The following is a 12,413-nucleotide window of genomic DNA, read 5'->3' on the forward strand; positions in this document are numbered from 1 at the left end:
GACTCAAACTGTGCTGATGCGCGAATTCACTCCCTAGGTCCATCTTTGCAACCACGACACCATGCAGCGCGGTACAGATGGACCCAACAACATGCCGAAAAGACCGCTCAGGATTGGCATCACGTTCTCTTCATCGATGAATGTCGCATATGCCTTCAACCAGACAATCGTCGGAGACGTTTTTGGAGGCAACCCGGTCAAGCTCAACGCCTTAGACACACTGCCCAGCGAGTGCAGCAAGGTGAAGATTCCGTGCTGTTTTGGGTTTGGCATTATGTGGAGCCGACGTACGCTGCTGTTGGTCATGGAAGGCGGTACAATACGTCAACGCCATCCTCCGACCGATAGTGCAATCATATCGGCAGCAGGTTGGCGAGGCATTCGTCTTCATGGACGAAAATTCGCGCCCCCATCTTGCACATCTTGTGAATGACTTCCTTCGGAATAACGACTTCGCTCGACTAGAGTGGCCAGCATGTTCTCCAGACATGAACCCTATCGAACATGCCTGGGATAGATTGAAAAGCGCTGTGTATGGACGACGCGACCCACTAACCACTCTGAGGGATCTACGCCGAATCGTCGTTGAGGAGTGGGACAATCTAGACCAACAGTGCCTTGATGAACTTGTGGATAGTATCCACGACTAATACAGGCATGCACCAATACAAGAGGACGTGCTACTTAGTATTAGAGGTACTGGTGTGTACAGCAATCTGGACCACCACCTCTGAAGATCTCGCTGTATGGAGGTACAACATGCAATGTGTGGTTTTTATGAGCAATAAAAAAAAGGTGGAAATGATGTTTATGTTGATGCCTTTGCCATTTTTCTGTACAGGTTCGGGATCTCTCGGACCCGAGGTGATGCAAAACTTTTTGATGTGTGTATTTGTCTCCGGTGCTGCTGCTGATTAAGGATGTGAAGGCAGTAAACATGTAAGGTTATCAGTCTCTTTTAAACCCAGGACGGAATCAATATTTCCCCTCTATCTGTGTGTGAGGACATTTTCTGAATGTTTGTGAATGTCTGTCTTATTCGGTATGTAGGTACCAACTGCTATTTCCTAGTAGGATTAACAGAAAGAAAACAGATCATAAACGACTGAAGTACACTACACAATGGCACACTATTAAACACATTAAAATACAAGAAAAAGGAAACACACACATACACACACACACACACACACACACACACACACACACACTGCCATCGGATCGCCACATTGTGTACCGTGATTCGTCACTCCACACAACGTTTTTCCACTGTTCAATCGTCCAATGTTTATGCTCCTTACACCAAGCGAGGCGTCGTTTGACATTTACCGGCGTGATGTGTGGCTTGTTAGCAGCCGCTCGACCACGAAATACAAATTTTCCCACCTCCCACCTAACTGTCATAATACTTGCAGTGGATCCTGATGCAGTTTGGGATTCCTGTATGATGGTCTGGATAGATGTCTGCCTATTACACATTACGACCCTCTTCAACTGTCGGCGGTCTGTGTCAGTCAACAGACGAGGTCAGACTGTACGCTTTTGTCCTGTACCTTTACCTTCACGTTTTCACTTCCCTATCACATCGGAAACAGTGGACCTAGGGATGTTTAGGAGTGTGGAAATCTCGCGTGCAGACTTATGACACAAGTGACACCCAATCGCGTGACGACGTTCGAAGTCTGAGAGTTCCGCGGAGCGCCCCATTCTGCTCTCGCACGATGTCTAATGACTACTGAAGTCGTTGATATGGGGTACCTGGCAGTAGGTGGCAGAAAAATGCACCTAATATGAAAAACGTATGTTTTTGGGGGTGTCCGGATACTTTTGATCACATAACATACCTTTAGAGGGCAAGAACTCACTGAGTATATGACTCAGTTCTAGTAATCACCGCCTGCTACGAGCAGAGACGTGCAAAGGGAGCAGGACAGAGACGTGCAAAGCGTGCAGGACACTTGGAATTACGGGCTATCAGTTTACTACTGACTTAATAGCCAGTCCCCATTAGAACATCGAAGTTAAGCAATGGCGGGCGTGGTTGGCACTTGGATGGATGACCATCCAAGCCGCCATGGGGTGTTGACCTACCAGGGTGCACTCAGGCTCGTGATGCCAATTGAAGATCCACGTGATCTGGTAGTAGTGGCACCAGGTCACGAAAACTGACAATGGCAGGGGCGGTGGTGTGCTGTCCACGGGCTGCTCCACATCTGCATACAGTGACACCAGTCAGCTGAGTATTACACGGCGGTCGGTCGGTACCATTGTAACTTCCGAGAAGAGTTGGGGTGGAGTTTAGTTAAGGTATACTATTGAACGACACAATGTGCGACATCTCGGGACCGACTTTCGGTGTCCGGCAACAACAGCAGGGATTACGGCTCTAAATGTAATACATCCACTACCACATCTGCTTATAAATCCTTTGGAAGTACTACCAGCTAGGAACCTCACATTCTTGAACAATACGTGGGAACCCACCCTACTCATTTATCTGGGCGAGCTTATAGCTGCCCAGAAGGGGCGCAGTAGTGTGGAGAAAAAGTTCCAGCAGAATCAGAGCAGATACCAGCGCAGGGTCAGATTAAGAAATGTTTGGGTACCATTTTAATGCTGGTCCTCGTTTGCGCAGCCTATTTTTAGATATGGTGGAGAATTGTCCACCCTGCCGAACACCCAGTCCATGGCATACTGACTGAGGGGGTCATCCCTAAGTAGTAAGTAGTTATTGTACCTGTATCCATACACTACGTGGTAAAGTGTTCGAAGGAGAAGAGACACACTTAACATTTCACAACAGGTCAGACGAAGGCAATGGCAAACCACTTCCACTAGGATCTTGCCTAGAATGTGATGCAATGATTCATGCATCTGCTCCCCTACGCTCATTCCCTGAGTATGGAAGTACTTTTGACTTGACTGACATCGCTGTGTCCGGTAATTAGAATTAGGCAAAAGCGACTTGTTGTTGACTAGCGTCACAGTACAGCTTCTTTTGATTAGCTCTGTGTGTGGACAGCAGAGCTCTGTATAGTACATGCAGACTAACGTAGCCAATAGATGCGCTGCTGGCTAGGCAAGCATGGGGAGAGTGGTAGTGATGAGGGTTGCGGGAGAGCCGTCAATGTGTTGTAGAGGAAACGCCCAGTGCAGGAGGAGAAGCCCGTTCTAAACCGAAGAGTACGTGCTCCTCCATGCTGACACGTGCACAGTGATTCTTAAAAAAGATCTACTGTCACTTTCACTTTGGTTAGTATCTGGAAAGAATTTCGCTAACATGCAACAAAAGCAGCGACTTATTTTCACCTGGCTTTTTAACCGTTTGTAACTTTCAGAGAGGCGCCGTGAGTGGCGAATTTCAAATAATGCTACATTTCCCTTGTTGACATGTTAAAATTTGCTTCTTTTATCAAAACGCAGTGAAGTATACACAACGTCGCCTCACTAACAAACATATTGTGAAGACGGGATTGCGAGGGAATTCTGAAACAATGGTTTGTTAAGTTTAGTAAGTGAGGAACTGAGGACAACTAAGGTCAATAGTTTTTGAAAAATGCACATGCCCGGTACAAAAATAAACGTGTAATGTCTTCACTTACGTTGTTTCAAAACCAACAGCATTTCTTGTTTCGCCAGCTGTTGATGGCTCTTAAACATAACATTCTTTCACGAAACGAGTCTATAGTTCGTGCAGTAACACGATAGATAATGAATTTTTGGATAGTAACTATATGGCAAAGCTGCCACTTCCCAAATTCTTTTTTTGATATCTCAAACGCCGGCCGCTGTGGCCGAGCGGTTCTAGGCGCTTCAGTCTGGAACCGCGCGACCGCTACGGTGGCAGGTTCCAATCCTGCCTCGGGCATGGATGTGTGTGGTGTCCTTAGGTTAGTTAGGTTTAAGTAGTTCTAAGTTCTTGGAGACCTCAGAAGTTAAGTGTTGGTCCTCAGAGCCATTTGAACCATATCTGAAAACATTTACAAAATATGACGAATGATGTGGATATTTCATTCTGGCTTTATCGCTGGTGCTCACGATCGCAAATGAGTTTGCTACCTCTGCTCAATTTTCTTGAGATTGGTGGCTGATAGAGACCTTCACCGGAGTCTAAGGAAAAATTCAGTATGTTAACTAAATTCCATATGTACCAACATATGTAATATTCACCAAATGCAAAATTATAGAGACACTATTTTCGATTGAAAATTTTTAGAATTTCGCGCAACGTCTTAATTGCAAATATCACGATGACCGTGACCACTAACGAAATGAACGGCACATCATCATGAAGCCGACTTACGAGGCTCATTCAGTAATTAAAGAGACAAACTGGTGCGAAGAAAAAAGCGTTTGTTTTTACAAAACAATATTTTTCTACTTTTCAACATAATCCCGTTGAACATTTACGCACTTGTTCCAAGGGGCTACAAGCTTTCTTATTCCAGCTGCAAAGAACTCTTTATCTTGATGTTTGAACCAATTTCGAACAAACTTTTTCACGTCCTCCTTGCTCTGGAACCTCTTCCCACGTAATGCCTCCTTCAGTGGACCAAACAAATGGAAGTCACTATGTACTGAATCAGGACTGTAAGGGGGATGAGGCAATACTTCCCAGCCCATTTTGCCGATGGTTTCACGGATTAGTTCAGCAATATGAGGATGTGCGTTGTCTTGTTGGAGAATCGCACCTCTCCTCTGAGATCCACGACGTCTCTCTCTCATGGCTGGCTTCACCTTGTATAAAAGCAAATCCGAGTAGTACTGGCTGTTCATTGTACGGTGCTCTTAGAGATAATGACAAAAAACTGGACTTTCAGCACCATAAAACACCGTCAACATGACTTTTCCTGCTGATGATTGGGTTTTGAATTTTTTCTTGACAGGTGGGTTGGTGTGCATCCACTCCATGTTTTGTGTTTTTGATTCTGGCTCATAGTAGTGATCCCAAGTTTCATGACAAGTTAAAATTTTGTTAAGGAAATACTTACCTTCTCTTTCATAACGTTCCTTTAGCTCTGTGTACAATCTCAATGTTGACAAACTGCCTATTGGCTTCTGTCTCGGATTCTTTGGCCGACGTTCATCTAATGATTTTACTGACGTTTCACCAGCACGAGTGGCTGGCATTGACAAAGCTTCACCCTCCATTCCCGGTGGAGGGTGAATCTTTGATAATGCCAGCCACTCGTCCTGGCGAAACGTCAGTAAAATCATTAGATAAATGTCGGCCGAAGAACCCGAGATAGAAGCCAATAGCAGGTTGGCAAAAAGTGGCCACGAAGGCCTTAACAATTTTGTACGCTCAACGTTGTTTCCTTGTGTAGCCGCGTCAGCTCCTTTGGGACCCATCTTGCACATGCTTTTCGGTACTTCAGCTTGTTACAGATAATGTTATGAACTGTACCAGTACTAACTTGAACCTTATCAACTATCATTTCCACAGTCCCACGGCGGTCGGCACGAATAATGCCATCAATTCGAGTTTCAAGTGAGGGAGTTGAAACGGCAACTGGTCGGCCAGAGCGGTATTCGTCAGTCACTGAGTCACGACCGTTTTTGAACAGCCCTACCCACTTGTAAAAATTTGCACGATTCATACAACCTTCGCCAAAAACTTTAGACCTTCTACAGTATATATTCACTGGTTTCTCGCCTTCATCAAGTAAAAATACGAATAACAGAATATTGTTCAACTAATTGGATCTTTCAAGCGGACAGGCCACCTTGAAATGTATTTTTGAGGTTATAAACAAAACAATGTTGCTACATCAGCTGATCAGCGCTCATCCTAGTGATGGCAACTTAAAGCCATAAAAGTACCTAACTTTCCCTACTAACAGTTTTTTTCGCCAGGGCAATTTGCCTCTCTAATTGTTGAATAACCCTCGTATAAAGCTGTAAGTAATGCAAAAATGAAATGTTGCTACCGAATAGATTCTGTAAAATCGTTTGGGGAATATTGCAGGCTTGCGCTTTGATTCTGCCGGCGCGGCGTGTCGCCAGCCGGCGGAAAGCGGGAAAGCGATGTTGGCCTCCTTTTTCGAACAAACGAATCAACTCGCCCAGCGCTTCGGACGAAAAGTGATCACTGTGCAGCGGCCACCGTATCTTGCTCGGACTCTGTAACACGTGATCCCTCGGCACCCGTTGCGCAGTGCGACAGCCAAGTCACTCTGCCCTGACGCTTGGTCCTGGCTAGCTGGCTGGACACCGCAGCACGCGGCCCGCTGCTGCAGCGCGCCAGGTCACGCGGCAAACCGTGCGCCGCTTGCCTGCGCCACCGTCGCGTGAGCGTAAACAGCCAGCGGCAGCGGCAGCGGCGCAGTCGGCATGATCCGCGGTCGCACGGAACTCGCGCGCCGGAATGCGGCTAATTGATTTCACGCCGGCGCGCGCCTCATCAGCGAGGCGGGGCGCGCGTTTCGCACCGCGTCATGCGGGTGGGCTGCCTTCTGCGCTTCCGCCAGTCCTACGAGTCCTTTGGCTGCAGCAAAGCCAGATATCTGGAACGGTGCGAGTCTGAACGGATTGTTGAGGGTTGCATATTTTAGAAATCAAGGCGCCGCCACTACGTCAGTGTTACGAGGCCTGTTCAGAAAGTAAGCTCCGATTGATTGCCAAATTGAAACCACAGTGAACATCAGAAATGTTTTACTTGTAACAATTAGCTACACCTTTCAGCTACTTCTCTACGTAGTCGCCGATCTGACTTAGACTTTCGTCATAGCGTTGTACCAACTTTTCAATAGCCTCATCATAGAAGGCAGCCGCCAGTGCTTTCCGCCAATTCTCCACGCTGGCCTACACCTCGTTGTCTGTGTCAAAATGTTGTCTTCAAAGACAGCGGTTCATGTGACCAGAGATGAAACTCAGGGGGACAATTGCGGACTGTATTGTGGGTAATCTCACATTTCCATTTGAAAACGATGCAGGAGCATCTTCATTGCCCCTGCAGAATGCGGCTGAGAATTGTCTTGAAGAAGAAACAGCACGACAGTTATGTAAAGTTAGCTGCATAGCTTCAGGCGAAATTTCTCACCAGGCCCTCGTACTTGGCGGCAGACACTATTTTCTAGACATCTTTACGCACTCACTGCGAGCTCAGAAATGAGAAGAGCGACGTGATGCTAACTGGGGTTATACTAGAGACACTACCCAACACATCTGTGCAAAGCTTTATCGGATTTTCATAGTCGTTTCCATTTCGCGACCGATCGGAGCTTACTTTCTGAACGCCCCTCGTATATTGACTTGCTTCCTCCCGCTCTAGTTTCGCATGTACACGTATGACGAGTGAGAACGGTGGCGCTTCTGTCGCTTCCCACTAACGACTCGTCCTCTCTGACTGAAGCCTGCTGGAGTGAGAGGCTAGTCGTGACAGTACGGAAGTTGAGTGCACGATCTTTCTGTTGTAAAGTATCAGTGACCGGGTGAAATGCTCAATTGTTGTCGTCATATGGCCTCTAAAAAAGTTTTGTTTCGTGAGACTGTGGAGGGTGTAAAACGAAAATTGAGTAATGCAAATACAGGGTGGTCCATTGAACGTGACCGGGCCTAATATATTACGAAATAAGCGTCAAACGAAAAAACTACAACGAACGAAACTTGTCTAGCTTAAAGGGGGAAACCAGATGGCGGTATGGTTGGCCCGCTAGATGGCGCTGCCATAGGTCAAACGGATATCAACTGCGTTTTTTTAGAACAGGAACCCCAATTTTTATTACATATTAGTGTAGTACGTACAGAAATATGATGTTTTAGATGGACCACTTTTTTCGCTTTGTGATGGATGGCTCTGTAATAGTCACAAACGTGTAAGTACGTGGAATCACGAAACATTCCGCCAGTGCTGACGGTATTTGCTTCGTGATACATTACCCGCGTTAAAATGGACCGTTTACCAATTGTGAAAAAGGTCGATATCGTGTTGATGTATGGCTATTGTGTTCAAAATTCCCAACGGGCGTGTGCTATGTATACTGCTCGGTATCCTGGACGACATCATCATCCAAGTGTCCGGAGCGTTCACCGGATAGTTGCGTTGTTTAAGTTATTTAAGGAAACAGGAAGTGTTCAGCCACATGTGAAACGTCAACTATGACCTGCAACAAATGATGATGTCCAAGTAGGTGTTTTAGCTGCTGTCGCGGCTAATCCGCACATCAGTGGCAGACAATGTGCGCGAGAATCGGGAATCTCAAAAACGACGGTGTTGAGAATGCTACATCAACATCGATTGCACCCGTACCATATTTCTGTGCACCAGGAATTGTATGGCGACGACTTTGAACGTCGTGTACAGTTCTGCCACTGGGCACAAGAGAAATTACAGGACGATGGCAGATTTTTTGCACGCGTTCTATTTAGCGACGAAGCGTCATTCACCAACAGCGGTAACGTAAACCGGCATAATATACACTACTGGGCAACGGAAAATCCACGATCGCTGCGACAAATGGAACATCAGCGACCGTGGCGGGTTAATGTATGGTGCGGCATTATGGGAGGAAGGATAACTGGCCCCCATTTTACCGATGGCAGTCGAAATGGTGCAGTGTATGCTGATTTCCTACGTAATGTTCTACCGATGTTACTACAAGATGTTTCACTGCATGACAGAATGACGATGTACTTTCAACATGATGGATGCCCGCCCGGCACATAGCTCGCGTGCAGTTAAAGCGGTATTGAATAGCATATTTCATGATAGGGGGATTGTTCGTCGAAGCACCATACCAGGGCCCGCACGTTCACCGGATCTGACGTCCCCGGATTTATTACTGTGGGGAAAGTTGAAGGATATTTGCCATCGTGATCCAGCGACAACGCCTGACAACATGCGTCAGCGCATTGTCAATGCATGTGCGAACATTGCGGAAGGCGAACTACTCGCTGTTGAGAGGAATGTCGTTACACGTATTGCCAATTGCATTAAGGTAGATGGACATCAGTTTGAGCATTAATTACATTAATGTGGTATTTACAGGTAATCACGCTGTAACAGCATGCGTTCTCATGATAAGTTCACAAAGGTACATGTATCACATTGGAACAACAGAAATAAAATGTCAAACGTACCTACGTTCTGTATTTTAATTTAAAAAACCAACCTGTTACCAACTGTTCGTCTAAAATTGTGAGCCATATGTTTGTGACTAATACAGCGCCATCTACCACAAAGCGAAAAAAGTGGTCCAACTAAAACATTCATGTATCTTTACGTACTACACGAATATGTGATAAAAATGAGAGTTCCTATTTAAAAAAAAAAACCCAGTTGATATCCGTTTGGCCTGTGGCAGGGCCATGTAGCGGGCCAACCATAGAGCCATCTGGTTCCCCCCTTCAAGCTAGACGAGTTTCGTTCTTTGTAGTTTTTTCGTTTGATGCTTATTTCGTGAGATATTTGGCCCGGTCACTATCAATGGACCACCCTGTATACTGTCATAAAGGGTCTACATTAGAGGAAGAGTGATATCTAAAAAAAGTCGATACTTTAGTACTTGGTTCAGACAAACAACGTACCAAGTTCCTCCAACGCAAACAAAGTGGTTGTGTGCTTGTTTATTCCACAACCAATATGAGAAACCATAATTACGTGCTCCGCCAAATGGAAACATTACAATAACGTCACTCTTATGTCCCTGCGACCAAAAAGTTCATTATTTGATTACTTCTGGTCATGGTAACCTGCGTTTATCAGCTAATAACGAGTTCTGTAGCTTATAATTCATTTCTGTTACTTCTTAAAGAAAGCTGTAAATTTATTGTAATAATTAATCACCACTTAGAGAATAAGCTTCAACATCCTGTCCTGTTTTATTGTACAGCCATTCTCTGAATAAAGATTTAAATATGAAATGCAAACAGATGTAGTACCACATACTTATATATACACTTGTTGTAGCTGGGATTCACAGTCGTAACAAACTTTTTGAAGGACATCATCTTTACGCCAGTGACTTTTATAAGTTTTTACTACACACTATTGCAATTTCGGCCTTAGGCCAGCATCAAGAGATAATACGGCTTTACGCCATGTCAACCTAATGTAAGCTGACACATTTGTACGTCGTTGTGAATCCTGTTAAATACATTCGTGTGTAAAACGACACGAATCTATTTAACAGGATTGACTACGACATACAAATGTGTCAGCTTACATTACGTTGACACGGCTTAAAGCCGTATTGTCTCTTGATGCTGGCCTAAGGCCGAAATTGCAATAGTGTGTAATAAAAACTTATAAAGGTCTTTACTTTGTCGTGTGTTGTCGACAGCTTGCTTGTATCTAAACGCGAGGTTAGAACTATTAAACTCGCCACAGGACACATATATCCCGTTGGCCCCTACGTACGCTGAAGTGGAAGTACGCGGCTGGCAGTTTCCTACCCGGTATCACGCGGCGCTCGCTCAAGGAGTGCGGGGCAAAAGCAAATCCCAACCTAACTCGTGAGGGTTCTTTCACATCCGCACAGATCCGGACTGGCGTCTCCCGAAGATCTAGAGGGAGCCCAAGTCTGTTCATCTTGTGCACATTGGACTTACAATGTTTACCAAAAGTTCGATTGGCACTGTATGCTGACTACATGATGCAGCACTCAAAAACCGTGTCTCCTACATCGTTCCAGGACCGATTCCAACAGGCCGTAGAACACTTCCCTGAATAGACATCGATGTGGAGGCTTGTGTGTAACGCAGCGAAAACGCAAACAGTCATTATCACACGGTGGAGAGTGCCTGCAGTATTATCATATGTCGACGTCGGAGGCAGCCCCATCACATGGGGTGCAACAGCTCGCTATCTTGGAGTGGACTGGCCTCGCCTCCAAAGTGGCGCCAGCGCTGCGTAGGTTGAAAGATCTCTATCCAGTGTTGAATACGAGGTCAACACTGCCGCCAGCGATTGGCCTCGACTTACACGAAAACCTCACAGGACGTCCAGAGGAGTACGAGGCAGCTGTATGGGGAAATGCTGCTGATACACATACAGCAAATTTCAGGAGATACAAAACAAGGCGTTGGCCCTCCATCTTTCTTGGGAATAACTAGCCGCTATGACAAAGGTTTCAACAGGACTACATGTCAAGCACGAGGATACCAGCAGTGTAGAATAAAATGCAAAATACGACTAGAACTTGAAGGGGAATAATCTGGTTTTATATTTTAAAAAAGGGCCATCAAAGCATTTAAGAGATTGTTGGAGAAAAGCTGCGAATTAAATAGGGATACAGTGTCTTCGGTGATCTAGAAAATGCATTTGATAATGTCACCTGGAAGAACCGCTTCAGAGAAAAGAAAGCAGTATTATACATCTAGAAAAACCGAAGTGTGTGGGTAGACATTAATGAAGAGGTATTCAAAGCTAAAATGAGAAAAGGTGAAGAGCCGCGCGGTGTAAGGCGCTGCAGTCATGGACTGTGCGGCTGATCCCGGCGGAGGTTCGGGTCCTCCCTCGGGCATGGGTCTGTGTGTAAGCTTAGGGACTGATGACCTTAGCAATTAAATCCCATAAGATTTCAGACACATTTTGAACCCAGAAAAGGTGAAGACATGAATGAACATTATCACCATATTTGTTTAACATTTTCACTATCGCCGACATATCGATAAAGCCATGAAAACCTTCAAAGCAGAAAATTCTGCAGTTGAAGTGAGTGAAATTATCATTCACTGCATAAGATATGCGGATGATACTACCTTAGTAGGAGAGAGTGAAAAACATATGCAGAACGAACTTTTTAAATTTCCTGATAATTAAAAAAGGTTGCGAAAAAACGAAATCTGTGATAGAAAGCAAATAAAAATGAAAAGGAAATCTGACAACAAATTTGAAAGAAATGAAGTAAAAAAAAGTTGGTAGACTTTGCAACAACAAAACTTGCTACAGTTAAAGAAAACAGCTGTTAGTGAGCAAGACGTTTAGTACAGAAAAGAAAAACAAACTGTTTTTTAAGACGTTCATTAGAAGGGTGCTCCTTTATAGGTGTGTAAGGTACACACAGTTGATGACAGATGGAAAGTGTCGTGAAGCGATGGAAGTGTGTTTTTTAGAAAAATAGTAATGGTGACCGGATGAACAGAAATAAAATCCGATGAAGATGCTTTGAAAGAGAACAGCGAGCATAGAAACTTCTTAGCAATCGTCCACAAAACGAGGAGGAAACATTTTGAACATTTATAAACTCATATTGAGTTTTAGTAAATAGCTACGTTGGAAGATAAAATTTTGGAAAAGAAAACCAAGGAGTGAATGGAGCAAGTGAGAAAACAATAGGATGTCTGCTGGAGGTTACACATTTATGAAGAAATGAAGAGGGCAGTGCTAAATATAAAGAGTGGTTGCTGCAGCTGAGCAAGGTAATGATGATGATAAATGATATCGCTGGGTGCAGGACACAGAAAGAAAT

The sequence above is a fragment of the Schistocerca americana genome, chromosome 2 (genome assembly GCF_021461395.2).
Source record: "Schistocerca americana isolate TAMUIC-IGC-003095 chromosome 2, iqSchAmer2.1, whole genome shotgun sequence".
In the NCBI taxonomy this organism is placed as follows: Eukaryota; Metazoa; Arthropoda; class Insecta; order Orthoptera; family Acrididae; genus Schistocerca; species Schistocerca americana.